This window comes from Phoca vitulina, unplaced genomic scaffold (genome assembly GCF_004348235.1).
Source record: "Phoca vitulina isolate PV1807 unplaced genomic scaffold, GSC_HSeal_1.0 scaffold53, whole genome shotgun sequence".
NCBI lineage: Eukaryota > Metazoa > Chordata > Mammalia > Carnivora > Phocidae > Phoca > Phoca vitulina.
Window position 1 is genome coordinate 13,364,925 of NW_022589756.1, and position 6,000 is coordinate 13,370,924.

Genomic DNA, 6,000 nt, shown 5'->3' on the forward strand with positions numbered 1-6,000 from the left:
TTTCACTTAGTATAATGCTCTCAAGGTCCATCCATGTTGTTGCAAATGACAAAATTTCATCCTTTTTTATGGCTGAATAATATTTCATTGTGTACATAAATAGCACATTTCTTTGTCCATTCAGCCCCCAAATTCTGTAACTATGTATCAAGTTGGATGTTAACCAGACATACTGTGGTGATCACTTTGCAAAATATACAAACACTTAGGTTGTTTCCACATGTTGGCTATTATAAACAATGCTGCAGTGATCATGGGGGTGCATGTATCTTTTCAAGTTAATGTTTTCATTTTCTTCAGATGAATACCCAGAAGTGAAATTGCGGGATCAGATGGTAGTTCTTTTTTTAACTTTTTGAGGACTCTCCATACCGTTTTCCAGAGTGGCTGCACCAGTTCGCATTCCCACCAACAGTGCACCAGGGTTCCATTTTCTCCACATTCTTACCAACCCTTATCATTTCTTATGTTTTTGATAGTGGCCATTTATGAGGTAATATTTCGTTGTGGTTTTGATTTGCATTTCCCTGAAGATTAGTGATATTGAGCATCTTTTCATATGTCTATTGGCCATCTGTATGTCTTCTTTGGGAAAATATCTATTCAGGCCCTCTGTCCATTTTTTAATTGGATTGTTTGATTTTTTGCCATTAAATTGCATTTATTTTAAATTGCTCTTTAATTTAAAAGTCTCCTAAACCTTGAGACCAAGCACAATCAAGGCCTTAACTCATCTGTGTAATAAGGGAAATTGTCAATCCCAGCTTTATCACTTGTATTTATACCTTAATCGTGGCATATTCAAATAAATAGTATTTGTTTAATGATCATGAAGCTAGTTATCTTGATGATGTCCTGCAACTCCACAGACTACTGCTACGTTCTTTCTATTGCTAAGATAGCTGAATGTCGTATCATACTAGGTCAGTGGGCCATATATATATTTATATATAAGTGAGGTTATCATTTGGTTGACATATTTGTAAAGTGATCTCTGTTAAGAACTTCTGAGATTTTTTTAAGATTTATTTATTTGAGAGAGAGAGAGAGAGCACACAAGTGGGGGGAGGGCCAGAGAATCTCAAGCAGACTCCCCGCTGAACAAAGAGCTGATGCGGGGCTCCATTTCACCACCCTGAGATCATGGCCTGAGTGGAAATCAAGAATCCGATGCTCAACTGACTGAGCACCCCAGGCACCCTGGACTTCTGAGATTTTTCATTCACTACAGTGAATTTAATCTTACTAAACTGCAGCTATTTCCTCTGGATTATATAGACATACTACCTAAAAACAGGATAAAGTGGCAGGAACCAGAGCGTTCAGCTGTGTCTCTTCTCCACACACTGATCTCTCCACCTCCAAATGTTGGCGCTCCACAGGACTCAGTCGCAGAGTCTCTTCTGTTTTCCTTCCACACTCTCTCTCAGGAAGCCATCTAAGCCAGCGGCTTCAAGTATGATCTACACATCAATGATGCCCTGATTTTTATCTCCAGCCTCAGCCTTTCCTCAAAATACCAAACTCAGATATCCAACTGCCTCTTCGATGTCTTCACTTGGATACCTCACAGGCAAACTTAACTCAAACTTAACTTGGGATTCCTTGGTCTCGCCTCCTCTTCAAGTTCTTCCCCTCCGCATACATGGTTCCAACCATTTGATCAGGCCAAAGACTGGTGGGTCATCTTGGTATATCTCTTTCCCTCACATCCCCTTCCCATTCATCAAAAAGGCCCCTTGGCTCCAACTTCAAAATATGCCACAAATCTGACCACCTCTTTCTTACCCATTGCGCGGCTGTCCTGGCCTGAGCCACCATCTACTACTGCGGGCAGCTCCTGGCTGATGTCCCTATTTCTGCTCTTGCCCGCCTCAGATTTTACTCTTCACACATAGCAGCTAAGCGAGCTCTTTAGATGTAAATTAAATCACATCACCGGCCTTTACTCAACCTTCCAAAGGTTTCCCAACACACTCGGGATGAAATGCCAACTGCTTGATCTGCTTACCACAAGGCCCCAAATCACTTGTTTCCTCTCGGATCTGATCTCCTGCCACCCGCACTTGTCACTCCAGTCACACGCACCTTCTAGCTGCTCCTCGAGAACATCAGGCTCATCCTCTTACTCAGGGTGTTTGTATACTCTCAGCTCTCTGGCCTGTAACATTCTTCTCCTAGAACTTGGCATGGTTTCTGCCTCCATTTCATTTAAGTCTCTGCCATAAAGCCACATCCCCAGAGAGAACACCCTGATGCCTGAAACAGGACTCTTGCCATCGCTCTCTACTCTTTTATTCTGACTTATTCCTCTTTGCAGCACTGAGTGTGTGTGTGTGTGTGTGTGTGTAATATGTAGAATCCATAAAGGCAAGATTTCTTTATTTTGTTCACCCATATTTCCAGCTCAAGGAACAATAGTATACACTCAATAAAAATTTGTTCTCCCCTCCCCCCCATTAATCTTGCAACCAATACTAGAATTATGCTGATCTATAGTAAGAGGGTCATGTTATTTTCTATTACATTCCATGTGTCTCTTAACTTTCCTCCAAAAGATTTAATCACAGTATTTGACAATGAAGTGCTGACCGTTAGTATAAAAGAGGGGGGGTCATGAATGATCATGTGGTCCAATCCCCTGGCTTCAGCTGAGAAGCATGTTATTTAACTCCTTTTACAAAGTAATCACTACAATCTCAAAAGCCCGTGGCTAACTTTCAACTGCGTTTGACCTCACGGGTTGCAATTATTCAGCTAATTATTCAGATAAAAAGAAGAGCTGGGAAATCTATTTGTGGTTGTTTTTACCTACAGTATAATATCTTTCACTTTTACTTTAAGAGAATAACACGACATTGGAAAGATGCTATTCCATGCCATGTTTTTCCAGACTATGGAGGGAGAAAACACTAATTCTTTTGTTCCATTAGCTATAGTTAATTCAAAGGGATAATATTCCAGCTCATCAGAGTTTGGTGTTTGGTTTTGTTGTTTCTTTTTTTTACTCTTTTCTTAACTTTTTCCCCCTTTCATGACTAATATCTACCTAAAACTCCTAGTGGAGCCCTGAACTCTGGGAGTTTTTTAAAACAGGTTCGATTTCATTTGGGCAAGATTTGACTGGTAAAGTCACTGCTCTATCCTTTATAATCCATAGAAGAATCTACTAACAGCACACCAAGGGAGAGTCTGGAACAGCTCATAGTGGGGAAAACCATTAATTTTGTCAATTCTATTCATTCTCTATGGGAAGAAACTAAGGTCTAGAGATGGGAAGTGTTTTATCAAAGACCTCACTGGCTCCTCTATCTACCCAGCCTTTGCTTAACTCTCATTGATGTCCATCCTTTATCCTGTTGCTTCCCTTGTAAAAAGATTGGCGTTTTTTTCCTCTCCAGGTAAAACACCAAAAATCTTGGGAGGTTTGGAAAGAGAAGAAACACAACTCCTAGTCATCCTCAGCTACTTAAATGAAAGCAGGATTGGCAGGAAAACATATAAATGAAAATGCCAAAACCCTAACTTCAAATTAAGGTTTAGATTCCAAGAATCTCTCAACTTGACTCCTAAAAGAATTGCTTGTAAAACCACATCCTATCATTCTATCTGCCAGGCTTATGATGGCATGGGTACGAGCAATAAAATAGTCAAAGGGTATGGAAGGGAACAGAGAATTCATAGGAAAATCCAACAGCCTGGTTCTAGATAATTAGGAGTGGACCGTAAACACCTCAGCTGTCATACGGCAACTTTGGCCCTTGGATAAAAATATTTTCATGGCAAATTGTTTCACATTAGGAAAATTGTATCTATTCTCAACAACTGGAGGGTTGTTTCCCAAAATGATTTTCAGGCTAGTAAAAGAATGTGAATAATGATAAGGTGCAACACAGGAAAAACAATTTCTGTTTGGCACAGGATTATGTACTCGTGGCATTGAAGGCCTACTTTGTAAAGTTTGTCTTAGTGATTCTGTGAAGAAACTCCTACTCCATCTCCTGACCCTGAGAATGAAACTCAGTAGTACACTTATTTCCTTTCCTTCATTATAATAAAACTGCTGTTAAAGGGCAGTCACATATTTAAACCAAATTGAACCCTTTTGAAATATTGACTAGTGAGCACTTGATATTCACAAAAGCTATGGTTCCAAAATCTTCACTAATGTTCAAATTGCGGGGTATTTTCTGATGATGAAAGTAAATTTAGAATTGGCTTGCAAATGTGTTTTGTTGGACCTCCAGAGAACTGACATTAAAAAAAAAAAAAAAGGATTCATGTAAAAACTTTGGATTTCTGATTCTCTTGAAAATTGGAAGACATGGCAAAACAGCCCCACATTCCTACCTGCATGTGTCAGCTGGAGCTCTGGAAGGTGTCTGCCCTCGGATGGACCAAGCCTGCCAGTTCGCCACACTCTCCCCCCAGCTCCTTCCACTCATTTGCAGTTGCTTCCCTGGACCAGTTCGGCATTTGAGTTCGTGACCCTGGCATACGAATATGTAAGTATTCACTTAAAATTCACTAGAACCATGAGTAGCAAACCAAGACTGTTCGAATCGTTGATGCTGGCCTTTGGGTAGATTCACTCACCAGCCGCTGACTGCAGCCGAGACACACAGTGGTTGTATAACATGACATTCACATTTGTGTTTCAGCAAAATTAAAAATGATTTTATTTGGGCTGCTGTCATATTTTCGAACCACGTATCTTACTTACATCTGTGAATGACAATAACCTTTTGCATGCTATAAAAATTCTTAAAGACACAGAGATACTTTAAAAGATTGATTTTTAGAAACTTATTGTGGAAAATTACCTTAAATCCTGTGAGAAACCCCATGCTTGAAAGCAGGAGTTCTCAACCTTTCGGTCCCCACCAGCAACATTCACATCACCTGGACACTTCTTAGAAATGCAAATTCTGGAGCTGCACCCCAGATCCACTGAATCAGAAAGTGAGCATGGAGTCCAACATCTGTATTTCAATAAGCCTTTTTGGTCATCCTGACACACCCCAAAGTTTGAAAAACCCTGGTAGGGAACTCTCCTGCTAGCTTGCTCTAAGTAGAAATATTGATCTCCTCAGCCCTCAGGGGCAGGACTGAGTGGAGTGTTCAAAGCCCCCAAGCCACAGTCTCTAGCCTCCAGCCACCTAATCAGAGTTTGATGCCTTCTGTGTTCCCAGATTGTCCCCAGAGGCAGCAAGCGGGATGTGCATCATTCAGCCCTTCCTAGTCCTCCTCTGAACTCCATCTGCCTGTCTACTTCCCCACTGGCAACCATCCGCCCAAGGGCCATGGAGCTACTGAAGAAGATCATACCCCATGCTCCCAAGTAGAAGGACACAGGGCACAGAGCTCAGAAGCCAGTCAGGGGGTGGAGACTAGAGAAGTCAGGCCAGGACAACAGGGCAGGGACCCCTGGCAGGCCCAACAGCATGTGATAGTCCTGACTCTGAGTCTTCACACGTGTTGAGTTTCTTTGCCCTTTGGTGGCTGATGGTCCATTTAGCGTTGTCTGTGCTGGTTGCAAGATGACTACTACCACAATGCATACATATTCCCAAAGTTAGAACTTTGTTAGTTTGAAATACTTGATATGGAAATGTTCCATTGGATTTGGAATCCAAGCACATTAGCCTAAGAAATTTTCAGGGAAAGAAAAGGAAAATCTAGTAAGTACTTTATTTTTTTACTAGTTACTTTAAAATATAATTTCAACTCTTATGAATTTTTGATTAGTTGGTAAGTCATTTAAAGAATTATTTTGAATTAAGTTTCTCATTAATGAAAAATATTAAAAAATTGAAGAGATCAGCATTTACAGGTTTTGATTAAACACTTCCTGTAGTCATTTCAAGCATTGAAACTGATAAAAGCAAGCTTGAGTTTCTCATTAAGATTATTTGAAGATATTTTATTTGGAAAGGCCTTATAAATTCACTATTTACCCTTTTAATTCGTTGTATTTTACTTTCTCTATCATAATTATGC